This window comes from Hesperophylax consimilis, chromosome 1 (genome assembly GCF_061612785.1).
Source record: "Hesperophylax consimilis isolate HC1 chromosome 1, BYU_Hcon_1.0, whole genome shotgun sequence".
Taxonomy (NCBI): Eukaryota; Metazoa; Arthropoda; class Insecta; order Trichoptera; family Limnephilidae; genus Hesperophylax; species Hesperophylax consimilis.
The window spans coordinates 11,082,627-11,099,578 of NC_142836.1; the positions used below are offsets into that span (position 1 = coordinate 11,082,627).

The window sequence follows — 16,952 nt, forward strand, 5'->3', positions numbered from 1 at the left end:
GTTTTTAATCAAGATGGGTGGAATTTGATCCGGCCCGGAACTTAATTTTGGTTCAAGTGTTTTAAGGTAATTTGTAATGTCGGTGATGTTAATATTAATATTTGATAATCGCAAGTTTATATCAGAATTAAATTCCGGAATTTGTTCATCTGAAATGTCAGGTTCAAATGCATCTTTAAAGAAATCGGCAAACATGTCAAAAATTTCTTTTATGTTACTAGAACTCCTTTGTTTATGATTCATAGTTCCGGGGATCCCGACTTCATTTTTTTTCATAGACTTTACGTGTTTCCAGAGGAATATTATTTGAAATTACATTATTGAGTTGCGAGTAAAAATAGTCAGTATTGTAATCAATATCACCGTCATTTAGACTTGTCCAGTCAATGTTAGATAGTACCTCATTAACTTTATTGTAATCTGCGTTTTTAAAATTATAACAAATTCTTGAGATTTTAAGATTATCATTTCCAGTGTAGGGTATAGAAATTATAAGTGTAGGATGGTGTTTATCTATAGTAATGCACGAATATGTTGTGGGGAAGTCGCAAGACGTGTTGTTCAAAATAATAATTGCACCTCCGTGAACAAGTGTTCAGATGTATTCTGAATGACTAATATTTTATTGGAAAATGATCGTGCAGTCACTTTTTAACAGGATTTTTATAAAATTAAAGCCGTACTCATTTTTCTACACGTACAAAACTTAATTTTGAATTTGAGATCAAAATACTCAACCAAACGGAATAGATATATTTGTTTAAAATCACAACAATTATATTATATAGTAAACATCTATTATGAATGTAAGCGAATTTATTTCAAGGTGTAATTCTATTTTCATGATTTTAGAGGATTTTCTATACTAATGTAGAGAGGGAGAGTAATCAATTGGTCACCCAATTGGGTAACTTTGTGAGGCGGGTTGAATTAGGGGCTGAAGTAAGGGATTATTTGAAGTAGAAGGGATGAATGGGGAAATCTTTTTCCACCTACGGGTTATTTTACAAAAGGATGAGTTCTTGTACTTGCGATATCAACTACTGTTAACAAATTTAATATTCTGCTATATATTCTATTGTCCGTCGAGTCTCTCTTCCTTTGAACCAGTGAGCATGTGACTAGTGCTGCACTACAGTATAATGAAAATAAAAATACATTTTCCCTCGAGATGTCTCATTTTTAACTGTAAATTGGAGGGCAAGAGAGAATGCAAAAGTCATCGTTCAATGTTCAATATTTTCATTAAATTATTAATTAGTAACTGACGTGTACCCGGCGTTACTCGACTTTTCTCTTTTTTCTAAAAGATGGTGATAACCCTATCAAACACCGTTGCATAGTTTAGAAGAACTAAGCGCACAAACAGACGCAGTTAGAGACTTTTTTTATATTGTTTAGAGATTTAAAGTCGTATCTAGTATTGTTTTGGTTAAAAAAATATTTTCTTTAAACATGGAAGATATCTTGAAACGATAAAAAAACGGAGAAATAATTTGAAATACAATAATAATTGGGACATTGGTGACATTTTAATTTAAAATATTTTCAAGTAAAGTGTAATTAACCTAAATGTAAATAATTAGAAGAATAAATAAAAATTAATGGTTATTCGCTAATGATAAACATTATTAAAAATCCGATCCCCGGGAAACAAATTAGTTCTCTATTTTCATACTAGTAAGGGAAAAAAAACAAGTAAGCGTTTCTAACAATTTGTCAAAAACGTAAGACAGGCACATTTATAATGTAAGATCTGAGCAGCAATAAACGTTTGTTGCCGCACAGGTCCCGAGGGAACATATTTTATGTCTAGTATTTTACTATGTAACGAAAAAAACATGTATTGTTAAATTATACAGAGAGTAAAAAGGGTATAGCTTACAGTTACATCTTTTTTCTTACAGCCCACCCAATTCACGAGAAGTAAAATACATAATTATAATATCAGTGTTTAAATATATAAAAATAATTTGTTTGATTTATGTAAAGTGTTTGTTTAAGATGTAGTGATATTAAGTGAAGGAAAAGTGTGGGGGGGTGGTAGGAAAAGTGTGAGAGTATCCGGAGGTCAGTGTGTCCAGGAGTGACGGACGTTTCGACGTACGAACCATCCTCCCACTGGTGTTCAAGGCAACGATTTGAGAGAGTCCGGCTGTATAGGACAAAGGGTCTCCCTTTTTCGATTCGGCCACCATGCAGTTGTGGTGGGTGGACCCAATATCTCAACCTAAACACACCTGCTAAGTCACCAAACGAAGCGAAACATTTTGGGTGACCTAAGGTGGAGATGTTGATTATCCAACGTTTCCCGGGGTAGCGGTACCCATACCTTTAGCCCAAATTGATTAAAATTGTAAATTAAAATTATACTTCACAATGTCAATCTAAAATGAACACTGATAAAAAATAATCTTTTCCGAAATCAATATAGCAAATCGTAAAATTGTAAAGCGAATTAAGTGTTACGAACAAAGTTCGAAAAACCGCGACAAGCAATAAAAAATACGTTTATTAGAATACTCCCTGTGTTTTATGAAACGCTCGGCGTATTGAATTTGCCCATCAACTATGCATAGCGTGGCACAAAGGAGCAAATTATCGAATGTGACTGTGACTCTCCTATTGAAATTGAACAACAAAGCAATTGATTGGAATTTTTTAGGCAATACTTGATGGAAAAAGAAAAATATGTATCTGTTTTCATTTTTTGTTTTTTTTTCGGTTTTACTGATGATTGAACCTTCCTCCCCAGAGACTGACTCTTAAACTGTTGTGAACCTTTAACATCTCTTTCAAAACTATAAAAAAATATACATGTAATTTGGTTTGACTGAGGTTTTAAACTTCCTCCCAAGGGACTGGCTCTTAAACTGTTGTAAACTTTTAAAATGTCTTTTAAAACTTTAAAAATGTCTATATGTATTTTGGTTGACTGAGGATTGAACTTTCCTCCCCAGGGACTGGACAACCGCGCTAACAACTGAGCAAAATCCCAGATGCAAATACATTAATTCCTCCTTTATTCTTTCACTTTCAGGCATTTCGTGATACATCTTTAATTCTTTATAGCAATTCTGTGATTATGGTTTTCTTATCAGCGGAAATCTAATTCTATTAATATTTTTAATTTCGTAATTATGATTTTTTTATGAAATACAACTTCATCCTTCTAATATTTGGTTATTCCTTACTTCATGAATAATATTACAGAAATTTTGATAAAACGAAACAAGTTCCTTAAAAATTCAAAATGTTTTGTTGATATTTTACAAATTTTGTAATATTTTTCTTTTTTGTTACCAATTCCAAAAGAACCAAATCGAAAAATAACCGGTTATTGATTAATAATATCAACGGTTCCTGTGATAATATAGGAACCGATTCCATGTAACCGACCCAAGAATATCGACCATTTCTAATATATTAATTATTTATTTATTTAACGAATGTTCGTAGCGACCTTGTAAGATGTGCCAGTTTAGTTTTTTTTTTTTAATGAAAGTAGATGGATACCGTAACATTTTATTATAATATATTTTTTTTAATTTTTAAAAAATTAAAAAATTGCAAGTCGGTAAAAAAAAGTAACTGGTAACATTGGTTAGAACAGTCGCATAGTAAGTGAAAGATCTTTGGAATTCAAATCTCGGTGGCGAAAAATAAATAGCCAATTATTTTTTCTCATATTTTTATAATGAAAATGATTTGATGGATAGAATGCAAGAGATTTAATCTTAAGATTTTCAAAAGAGAGTCAAATTATGATTACATTTTTTATTGAAATGTATCCTCTTTTGTTAAATGTGCCTGTAAAATCATTGAAAATTTAAATTACTTATTAAAATGAAATCAAAAAATAAATAGCACATATCCTAACTAAATATTTGACATAACGTTTGAAATAAATATTCAGTTAGGTAAGGTATTTTGGCCTCAAATAAAAATTTAAGTTTTCTATGAAATAGACCGCACTGCCGTTTTTCTTAACTATATATGATTAAATAACAAGCAATCTGCAGTAATTTGTGCCTTTTTCAGAGTAAATCTCCTACAGTTACTCCCCTTATCACTTTGCCACTGAACTTGCCGAATTGCTTAATACAACAGTTCCCATTGGGAGTAAAGTTTAGTTACTTTAAAGTGATTTCTTTACTCGATATAATCCTACAAGATTGACCGTAGTAATTCACTTTATAAATGACCACATTAAAATGAAGCTATTTTCGATAGAACATTAAGATTTCGCGAGAAACTTTTCCACAAATGATCATCTAGTCAATCAACATTATGCAAGTGCACTATATAAGCAAAATAAATAAAAAAAACAATACAAGAACAACACGTCAACTCACCAGAGATCAAATGGGAAAATAATTCTCCGACTCCAGATATTTTCATATCAGTGGGTTCGGCTCGGTAGAACTCCTAACAGGGCCTACAAATCCTACTGATCCCTCAAAATAAATATTTAAAAAATCTTTCGTTATCATACATGTATTTAAAATGACTGATTTTTGCATTTTTATATGTAAATTTGTTGATAGATCAAATACGCCTAAATTTTTAATGAGAGAGCTAGGTATAATGCCAGTAGCCGAAATAACAAATGGTAATATTTTTATAGTCTGAGAATGCCAAATTCTTTTTATCTCATTTCCTAAATCTGTGTATTTTCTTATTTTTTCATTAACAGATTTTTGAATATTACAGGAATTTTCAATAACGACATCAATGATATAAGTTATTTTTTTAATTTTGTCATGTAAAACTATATCGGGTCTATTATGACTAATCGTTCTCTCTGTTAGTATAGTTTTATCATTATATATTTTATAAAATTAGTTTTCTAAAAATGATTTGGTTCGTATTCATAATATGGTATAATATTACGACAGTCACTCAAGTTATGTTTAATTATCAAACTTTGTTGAATTATTTTTACAACTTGATTGTGCCTAAATGTATACTCGGACGGTGCTAATATAGAACATACCGATATACATAATATGTTCTATAGTTTCCGGAAAAGCCAAACATTTTCTACATAATTAATCAATTTGATTTGTATCTTTGCTTCCTATAATTTTTAGTAATAATGACTCTATCCTGAATGGCAAGCATAAATCCTTCTATTTCTGCGCTCAACTCTCCAATACTCAACCATTTGTTTGACGAAAATTTGTCAACATACGTTTGGTTGAGATAATTGAAGTGTTTTGCGTGTAAAATTTTATTTGACCAGGAATCTAATAATTCCTGGTTGGGATTTATAAAAATGTTGGCATTCTCGTCGTATAAATTTAAAGATGTAATATTTCTACCTGACTTGGAAATTATTTTGTGCATTTCTGAGCTATGAGCTTTCCTATGGAAAAAAGTTCTTAGCCTTTCTATCTGATTATGTTTCAAAGAAGTTATTTTGACTATACCTCTACCTCCTAAATTTTTAGGTAAATTAATTCGTTCTTTAGCTGAATTTGGATGATGGCAATTAAACTTTGTTAGCGTAGTTCTAATTAATCGTTCTAAGTTATCTTAATCTGTATTGGACCATTTAATTATGCCAAATGAGTACGTTAATAGAGGTATTGTCCAAGTATTTATTGCTTTTACTAAATTTTTAGCAGATATATTGATTATAATAATAGAATTAGTAATAATAATAAATTATAATAGGATTATAATTTATTGAGCTTTACTTTTGAATATTAACCCAGATTATTCTAGTCAGCAGAAAATGTTCATTTTCAAAATAATTAAGGGGGTTATGTTGCTTATTTTTCTTAAGTGTGATTAATGCCCACTTAAGTTGGAAAAGGTCAACAAAATAGTCACACTTCAAGGACAAGGAACTAAACACTTTCTAAAAAAGCACAAACACACTTTCTAAACTAACACAAGTAACTTCCACTTATTTATTTCCTGATATCATCGCGCAGCCGTCCCTTTTCTTATCGTTTCATACTCACTTTATCAGATTATCGAGTTATCATTTCAAGTATTATTATAAACTCTGTTCTACGACACAACCTTTGTTATATCTGTCCATAATATTATTTATTATTCAAATTATGCTTAAACTTTCAGTAAATATCGTTCCTACTGATTTTTTTGCAAACCTACATAATATAAAAAAACCACGCACATCTATAAAATTAGCAATTGTTATATAAAACTGTTATATAAAAAAATACTCATATTACGATCGTGATTAATTTTTAGGTCATTATTCTGTATTGCTATTCCTTCTTCATTAACCAACGTTTCGGATAGCGTTACGGTGCCCATCGTCAGTGCAGTTTCAGATTATTTCGACAGAAATTGTCGCACATTAGGGCACGATTGCGTCTTCACCACCGGCATCGGTTTTTAAAGACGTTCTCACTTAAAAATAACCTCATTACCTTTTCAAAGATATTATGTACATCATTCTTTCTTTGTACGTGTACCATGTCAGTTATATTTTGAAACCACGCACGAAAATTATGAAAAGCATTTCTGAACACAAGGACATTTTCCTTTCCGGCCTTACAAGATATTATGCCCATTATACACGGCCATTGTATGCACGCTAGTCCCATAGAGGCAGTTTTCAGTGTTCGTCGCCTTGAAGGAATCGATCGCTCCTACCTTTAATAAATTACACTTAAGGTTTTACGACACGATACAGTAGTTATGTCGGTGACTGTTTATCGACCAAACTCGGCGACCGCGAGGTCGGGTTAAACACGGGCCACCCTAAAACATTATACACAGTGTACACTGGCTGAGTAGCAGAATATTAAATAGCCAAATACCACATACATTTTGTGAGACACAAGGAATTATTGTGCAATGTATGCTGTGGAATTTTTAGCACATACAAGCAATTATTTATACGCTTACGCAACAAGGCAGATTGATTTTCAGTGTTCTCTAACGAAATTATTATGGAAGAAAATAATAGTTATGCTAGTTATCTATATGTACCCGATTTTTAAAGTTTTAAGTGAAATTACCAATACTTTGTTTTAAGTTGATTTGATATATTATAGAAAAATTGGGTATTTCGACAAACTATGGATACCGTTTAAATGTGTGGAGGATTTAAAGTTTATATTAATTATGATTATCGTACTAAATAAATTTGTCCGTACAAATTTAATAATTTTATTCATAATTGTTGATTTCGAAAAGGATTCAAAACAGCACATTCCATAACGGTTCCAACTGGCTACAACTTCATTATGATATAGAAACCACCAATGCCTGGCGAGAGGGCTGCCACCGATGTCACTCGAACTTCCGTCAACACCGCCAAATTCACGAATAAAAACACACATGTCTTTCGGCGGCAAATCGAAATTGGCACATTTCAAGTCGTTATGGAAAATTTATTATTTACATAAATATAACTTAATACACTAGTGTTTGTTTTGTAGAACTCAATGTAAACTTCAATATAGGAACGTTAACGGTTTAGTGATCATTTTATTTTATTACGAATAAAACATTTATGTCTATAATAAAAATATATTTAGGTCACCTCAAAAGTTTTAATTGAATTATTTAATTGCTAACTCCAAGTCCAAATTATGTTTTCCTTTTACCTTCGAAACTTTAATCAAAACTTTTTCCAGATAAATGAAAACCGCTTTTCCAAGATAGAGAATGGCCAAATAAAGCTATTTCTATCAGTGTTTCGCATGTTTATGAGAACACTTATTTCTGAATGTAAAAACCAAAGCGGTTACGACGAAACGATAATTTTATAAAACGGGAAAGAATTTCGGGTTCCGTCACAGAAACAAATTGAAAACATTATTTTAATAAATGTATGAAATATTCCACGCCAGGTTCACATATTTCGGCAGGCAACAGATTGGAATCGAAGGGATCGAATGGGAGGTTTTTACGACTGCAATTTTTTTCTGTTATTAACAAACAGTTCAAGGAAAATACACACATGTATAATTGCGAGCATTTTATATTATATTATATTATTTCATTTTGTTTAATCAAATGACCACAATAAGTGTTACCAATGTTGTGTTCTGTGACGTTTTATAATATTAAAACTATAAGTTTATTTATACGTATGCGGTAAAACAGCCTACGAATCAGCAGTAACAACGAGTATCAACAAGAATCGCCGTCATTTGCAAACTGTCGTTGCTCTGTTATGGCGCGCCACTACTTCATCACTTGAAACCTCAAAATCCGTCAGGTGTCCAAACCCCTTACTCTAGTCGGCCTTGAGGTAGTATTCAATGCAACTTTTGAATTTAAAAACGGCACCCGGTCTTTTCGTTTATTCCGTTAAATTACATTTCGCGGACTGTGAGATTGAAAAGTTTCTAATTTTATGGATATGACTGTCTAAAAATGTGAGTTTTAAGTTTAGTTTTAAATTCTGTTGAGTTTGTAATCATTCTTAAATCATGTAACAGTCCATTCCAGATTTTGGGTTCTGATACTCCGGCAGCATGCTCACTTAACTTAGTACTTGGAGTGCGCTTTGGTTCCTTCAACCTTCTGATCGCTCATAACGCTACTGACCTAATGGTTGACTGTCTTGAATTGGTATTTTCCGGAATACATGTCTTTGGAGTAATGTCACTTCCTGAAATGGTAATTGGGTAGTTATCAATGTTATGCTGACCTTTGCTGGTGGCCGTCCAGAGAAACTTAGTATTTGACGGATTTAGTTTCAATCTGATCATCCAGCGAGTAATTGCTTCTAGACACTCATTTATGCGAGTTTTCAGACTGTATAGACAGTCTGAAAGCAATTGGAGAAGCAGTCAATTTAAAATTTAAAATTTAATTTAAAATTAGTGTGAAATAATTTTTAAAATACATATATGAATTAATTAATTTTCAATATATATAATGGACAAAAGAGACATCTCTGGTCATTTTTGGATGGATTTGGCTCTGCAGGTGAATGATAACCGATTACCGACACCTTTTGCATTGATCAGTTGGATTCATCCGGTTTGTATCATTTGTCAAAAGAGGTCTATTTAAGACAAAAATGATTGAAATATTTTTGTCACAATAATGTGCAGTGCTTATTATTACAATGTGCTGATTCATCTTCATTAATAATTCTACTCTCTTGAGAGCTGGTGATACATTATAATCTCCTTGTGCGAACTCAAATATATTTTGTGCTGATTGAAGATAAAGGAGCAAAACTCAATTGCAAGTGCTATTTTCTGGCAAGTCTTTCTGTTCATATGTATTTTGGTGGCTGGGTTATAAGTTGTCTTCTCCTGCAGAGTGAATTCATTGATCAATCAATTTTTTCATAGGGATTTAAAATATTCCCTGATGGTCTGTGCTATTTACACGCCAGATTATCACCAGCAATAGTGCTTCTAGTAAGCATTAAAAATAAATTTGCTGGGAATAAATTAATAAATAAATAAATATATAATATATATAAATAAATTTGGAATAGATGACCAAATTATTCAATTATTTTAGCGACATCATTTGTGAAGAGAATGAAGAGATGTGGGTCCAGAACGGACCCCTGGGGTGCTCCTATGAAAGGGTTGCATAATTTGATTGCTTTTAGTCAACCTTCACGGCTTCTAAACGGTTGTCTACATACAATATCAGCCAGTTTTAAACACCAAAATTTAAACCAAAGGATTTTTATAGTCGTTTAATAAGAAAAAACATGATCAATCATGTCAAAAGCAGCAATCTATTCTAAAACTGAAAGGAGTGCCAGTTTACCTGACCTGAAGTTTATCTTTGTCAAAAACAAGCAACGTTTGAATTAAAATTTTACTGTAAACGTAAGTGTTTCTTACTTGCAACTTATTATATTAATTATCTGAGACAACAACAATTCTAGATATATTGTATCCTCATTGGTATTTGTAATGCTCTCGGTCGCTTATGGAACAGACGTTTTGCTTCGTTGATGTAATTATATGGGAAAAACGGAAGATTAAAATGGCGTAAGAGCTAGGTAATGTATTAAAACTGAATTCACTGAGTTAATTTAGATACGATCGAATATAAACTAATTATTAAGTATTCGTGAATGAATATAAATCGAGTGCATTTTTCACTCAATGTCCATTCATTCGAGAATATGAACCGAAAATACAGCTGCATATTTATTCGTGGTCTAAATTTTTCCTGCCGTCAAGACAATTGAAAAAAAAAATGAGTTGATATATCTCGTACAATGATGTTATCACATGAAATAGAGTAAATATTGTGAAATTAAATACTATTATTATAATATTTCCTACCATGCCAGCTACCATAATATCATCAGATTGGTTGGCGCAATTGCAAATTTTGGACAGTTTTTGACAGCTGGCGACATGTGTATCACAGTTGGGCGTAACAAAATTTTAAACGGCTTATCTCAGAAATGAGAAACATTATTTTTGATGTAATGCGTGGGTCGTTCGGTTGCATTTAACATTTGAATTGGCAATATGGATCTCGTAAAATTTTTTAGTCAAATTGTCAGAAAACATTTATTTTAGCTCTAAGGGATTCCGAACTGTCAACATTTTAAGTGACTTAAATATTTTAGGATTTTAACATTTTTTGTTTATTTTCAAACACCACATTTAACCAGATTTAACATCATTTAAGCTAAATTGATGGAAGCTACTTATTAAAAAATAATGAAACAACTAGTTAACCATTATTTCAATCATTTTCTAGCAGGATGTCATGCCCTTAGGGATAATGTTATCTTATTGGAGATGTTGTGTAGAGGGTCTATAAATATATATATATTGCTTGTGTAAAATGCAATGTGACTGTCACATAGCCACATAAAAATCAGTAATATATTAACTAAAACATCAAATAAGAAACTTGTTCTTTCGATCGTCGGTGGCCGAGTTGAGAAATGCGTCGGGTTTCCACCAGAGGTTGTAGGTTCAATTCCTCTGTTGGCTAAGTCATCCATTATTGCACGTGCTACATATTTCAATTATAATGCTGGTGGTAGGATATTTTCAAACATTGTTAGGTTATTTGTAAACTAGCAATGTTTTTCTTTAAATTTAGAAAGAAAAAAAAACTATAACTTTACTACAAAAATACACACGCTTAATTGATAGTTAGTTTAACAAACAGAAGGAAATAAAATAAACTTACCCAATAACGTATCCAATTATTTTTCCTTGTTGTGGCGGTTGTCTAATTTTTCTTTTAAACTTATCACATTTTCCAGAATGAAAAAACTTATTAAGGGATGTTTTTGCACAGTATCAAATATGCAGACCACCTACAACTGGATTTTCATTAAAATAAAGTAATTTTCCCTCGCATTTTTCGATTAGGATATTAAGCCCATACTAAAGAGTAATGAAATTGATTAAATAATATTAAATGAATTAACATTTCACGGAAGCATTTTCAGAAAATTATCAAATGAGAATTATTTGAAAAAAAAATAATACCAAAGAGAGTCTGTTCTAAGAGTCATAAATAGTGAGCATATAAAGTAATGAAATATTCGTAATGAATTGAGTGACTTTATTTCTATTTTTCTTTACATTTTATTTTAAATTGGATTATATTCCTGAATTTATATTTTAAATACAACACTGTGAATTGAAAATAATAACCTATTCAGAAGCAATATTTCTTTACATGATAGTTAACTTTTACCTTCAAGGATCTAAGAAGTCTTTGTTATTTATTCATTCCATTAACTCAAGTCGTATTGCAGGCAACTTAACCGTCAACTTCGAAAACACTTTGCAGCTTCACATTTTTTAACGGATTGTAATCAAGCACAATCGAACCATACAGAGCACAGTAGTTTAGCGAATAACTTTCAGGGGGTTGAAATAGAATCACCGATACCTGAAATTTGACAGAGCTTTCACCAAAGTTCGCCGGAAGTTCGGCAGTGCGATTCGCGCGCCCGCTGCGGTGGGCGGAACTCGGTTAACTGGACTGTGTGGCGTATCGTAGACGCAGTGCGCAGCCGCGTTCGAACAAGTGTTTGCGCCACACTTCCGTCTCCGCTTTTCTTCCTACGCCTCCCTATCAACTACTTTGCAGGTTTGATCAACGCGTGTCATCGGATAATGACATCGCGAATGTTGTGGCGGCGGGGAGGGGAGATAAAGATGATGGGACACAGTTTAAATATTGTCTAATTCTCTTCAAATATCGCCATCTCTTTGCGCCATCAAGATTTAAACGATATTGCGGTTGCATGATGATGATTGCATTGGTTAGCTTACGATTTAACTTTATTAGATTATAGTAAATATCTTACAGACATTATGGGTCTGACACATATAGAAATGCTCAAAAATTAGATCTAACAACACCGTAATTTTCGCTCAGCATCTTATTTGCATGAACCAATCACCGCAACGCGTTGTACTATTAATGTGAAGTTTGTTTTTTTTAGCAGATCAAAATGGTAAGTTTATCTACAAATGCGTAATAATTCTAGTGTCATTTTATCCTTCGGCACCGGTGCACTGACGTGAAACGCATGCCTGCACTGTTAACATTTTTTACATGGTTGAACAGATCGTTTCTATGACTCGTTCTTGAGTTCAACGGCTCGGCAGTGGAACAATTTGCTAGCTTCTGTATTTCCTCCCTCCTATAACATAGGTCTTTAAGACCCATGTTTACTCCTTCCTCTCCCCAAAAAGAGCCTCTACACAGCGTCCCCAGATTTAATAGATCCCGAGGTAAATTATTTTCCTCAGGGTCTTGTGTGGAGTTAATGTATAAAAAACTTCTTTCGAAAATCATTTTTCATGTTTTACTTGGACTTCATTCTCAATATACCTACATTTGGAGTTCCCGGATCCCGAATAAAATATTGAACATGAAGTGGAGATGAGTAGACTAGGAATAGATGAACTACTACAAGCAGTAATCAATTTGTTATGAAATGCTTTACCTATATCATATAAGTGCAAAAAAATTACTTAACTTGTTCTATTTTTCCCCGTCATCACATAAATAACCTATTATGAGACATTTTTTCAATAATTGCCTTTTGGATAGGTTGGTAACATCAAGAAAAGTTCTGTGTTTTCCGATTCCGGTTGCGTCACTTTTTTAACGAGTACAAGGTGGATATTTGTGTGCGTTTAACTCGTCAACATATAAATCTTTAAAAGGTGATTTTACGTCCATTGGAACGATATGGGCGATGTCGCTCATCTCAGTTTGAAGTGTAAGGATATTAGTAATCCATGTTTTTGATAAATTCAGTGGTTCTGCGGTTGTGCGGAAAACGGGAATGGCGGATGGGAAACACCTTTGGATAGACAGGCCAATCGCTGTTAGAGATGTTAATCTCAACCATCCGGATACTTTTCTGCTATAAACTTGAGGTGGTCACCATCTGGCAATATGGGGTTACACTATCTGAATTCTGGAAACGAAATTTAGAAACCACCGATGTCTTATGCGTTGGAAATGCGTAGTGTCTACGTGGTCGAGGTGTAAGGCTCTCAACTAGCAAGCTGAAGGTAGCAGATTCAAATCCCGGCAAGAGCAAGTAAATTTTATTTGATTATTTTGTGTTATTTTGTAATTTATTATACCATGTCAGAGCTTTTCCGTGGAGAGTTAGTTTAGAACAATAGTTACCTCTGGTAAGCTGTATTATCGTAATCAATAGTGGTGCTTCCCCATGAGAGAGGATTGTTATGTATTTTTTTCCAACAATATGCCCATAACTTTCTGATATGATAACCCTGTGTTATTATTACTGTTCTTTAATCATTCCTCCCAGGAATATCACGCAACTGGTGCCAAAACCCGGATTTTGAATCTCTAACATAGTTATATGCCACTAGTCATAAGTTAAAACTCTAAGTGATAGGAATAAATTTAATGCATAACTTAAGTTCTTAAGCACCCTTAAGGTGATTTTTTAATGAAAACGACGCTTTACAAACAATCCAATATTCTATGTATTATTTATACTTAACTGTTCTACTGTTCTGTTAGGACCGGTCAGTGGCGCCCTTTTATTTACATTAAATTTTAATTAATTTATCCTGCAGCTCTGTACAGCTGTTCGGTTCATGTCACAACCAACACACAAACAACAACACAAGTTGCCTATTCTTATTCTTCTACCCCCTCAACATACCCAAATATCAAATTTAAAAAAAAATCTCCAAAAGGAGACTGCTGTCCATGTATTTCAATTGTCACAAATCTCTCAACTTTTATGGTTGAAGACATTTACATAAGTTAAAGCGATATAAAATTAACTCATTTTCCCGTAAATATTATAATCATCAGATATTTAAAATTAGTGCAAAAAATTGTAAAACGACGTTATGACTACATCATTTAATTTGTTTTCATAAAATATACTTACCTCACTTAGTATATTTTGGTAAGAAAAGCAATCTGAAAGTTCTGCTCAACCTCGTTAACCGTGAAATCATCACCACTCGGTTTGGTTCGTGGGATACTCCATTATCACACACAGCGATTCTCTTCGCCATTTCCGGCATAATTTATGGCGTAGCAACAAGTCTGCGAAAAGGGAAGGGATCACATTTCTTTTATCTCCATTCACGTAATCCAGCTACATACATAATACTAGGTTCCTCCAAAACATGATCTAGCACGTAAAATTGTTTTAAACATTCTTTTTTTCAAATTAAAGGACTCCAAAACTGAAAAAATTTTGTTCCTACCACTTAACTTTTTGGCATGAATACCGCATAGTACCAACTTCATAGAGCCAGTGTGACTACGGCTTTCTCAATCAGTGTATTTTTAACTTTGTTTTATTTTTTATTAAAGGTGAACAGTGTGGGGAGAAGAATGAGATAGTCAGTATGTGGCTATTGTATTGTGCTATTGTAGTGAGGAGAACTGTGAAAAAAAGTGAATTTAAACTTTATGCAAACATAGCAATTGAAACTAATTTAAAAAATCAAATCTGGTCACTAAACAAATGGTAAACTTTGAATGGTGGTCTTCTGGTTCTTTATTAAATATAAAATGTAAAATTACTTTTGATTCATGTATTTATAATTGAAGCTTTACTTTAATTACAATATCAGGTGTTATTATTTGGCTTTGATGTTAGTCATAGTATTACGTATTTGAATTAGTTGTTTTATATAGTAATGCCACTATCCATGTTTTTTGTTACACATACCTATATACATAATTTGTCAATTTTCCTTATAAAATTCCGATAGGGCGTTAATGAATAGTAAATAAATATATTATTACGTAATTGTACTTTGCACCCTGACAATTTATCAACTAATATATTATAGGTAATGTTTTAACGTACATATTTTCTGGAAAAAAACTTGTAGTCTTAAGTATTTGATATTATTATTGGGTTTAAAGTAAAAAAATATGGAAAACGTTTTCAACGTGTTTAGAAGTTAACATGATTAAAAATATTAAACAAACACAAAAACGTTTAACAAAATTTTCTTCAGACGTAAAAAGATGTTATTTAATGTTAATAATTAATAATGTTGGGGAACGTGGAGATAGTTAAGTTATCGATTGTAATATTCCTAGTTTGTTGTGTGTGGGTTAAATTAATACAATTCACTGATCAAAAAAACTAGGGTTACAATATCTCCAGAGACGCGCGAAAAGTGACATAGGGAGGCTGCGTAGGACGCAAACCGTTAAGTACATTGTGTAGCAAAAATGTTTCGCTTTTTCTATCTTGAGATACCAAATTTCTATCTCGTTTATTACGAATCTATGACAGGTATCAGATTAGATGACTACCATGTACCTATAGCTACTACACATCTATATGATGAAATCTATAATGATAATAAAAAAATATTTTATGATCTTCCTTTTTTGGTAACAAATATGGGTAGTGATATCTTTACTGGGCCTTCCGGTGCTGAGGATTTAATTTAAATATCATTCAAATTTAGTAGTATAAATAATATGAAGTAATTATAAATATATTATGTACATATATATTACGGTATATACTTCGACCGTTATTTAAAATGGGACAGATATATAGACTCGGTTAAAGGAAAGCTAAACCAGTTGGTCTAATTTTTCAAAAACGTAAGAAATATAATATACATATAATATCTATGTAAGGCCTTCGACACAATTTCACACGAAAAACTATTCAAAATCTAAAAATTAATGGAATAGAATTCGATCTAATTAAAAGCTTCATGTCTGACAGAACGCAACAAGTAAAAATTGACAGCGAGACAAGTTATCCACTTTTGATCACGTACGGAGCCCCACAAGGGAGTGTAATTGGCCCTCTATTGTTCCTCATCTACATAAACGAACTATGTTAAATTGAAATTGAAGGTAAAATCTTGACCTTCGCTGACGATACAGTACTTCTCTGTCAAGCAGCCATATGGAAAGATGTATTTATAATTACCGAAAAAAGTTTATCAGTTGTTAAAAAATGGCTAAACTGGAATACTCTTACCGTTAATACAATAAAAACAAAATAAATCACACATAGTATTACACAAAGAGGTTAACCTCCACCAAACATAGACCTGTTTCTACATGACTGTGAACAAACTTTACCCAATTGCCAATGCGAGCGTATAGAAAGGGTAAACCAAACAAAATACCTAGGGTCATTATTGATTCACACTTACGCTTGACTGACCACATTACTTTAATTACTAATAAACTAAAAAGAGTCACTGCACCTAAAAAGTCTATTAAAACATTTTCTCACATTCAATACTTAGATCTATATATTTCGCACTCTGTCAATCGATTGTCACATATGGCATACTGGCATGGGGAAGCGCTAAAAACACTGCAATCGACGCAATACAAAAAAAAATCAAAAGGCAATAATAAAAATCATCCTGCAAATACCATTCTACACAAATTCAAGCGAAATTTTAAAAACATTAGACATCATGTCAATAAGACAACTTTATGCCAAATCTGCACTACTAACTTTCTTCCAACAGAAACTACACATTCCAATG

The 16,952-nt window shown here is 32.4% G+C and overlaps 1 protein-coding gene across 1 annotated transcript in view; it reads right to left on the bottom strand.

Annotated features, from left to right (window-relative positions):
- Positions 1–11,828, bottom strand: part of Shaw (potassium voltage-gated channel shaker cognate w) — a 502,823-nt gene extending 490,995 nt beyond the window's left edge. The window contains exons 1-2 of the mRNA XM_089648338.1: positions 11,644–11,828; positions 11,128–11,263 (exon numbers count right to left, since the gene is read on the bottom strand). The gene's annotated coding sequence lies outside the window, so the exon portion shown is untranslated. The remainder of the gene's footprint in view (positions 1–11,127; positions 11,264–11,643) is intronic.
- Between the last annotated feature and the right edge of the window lie 5,124 nt (positions 11,829–16,952).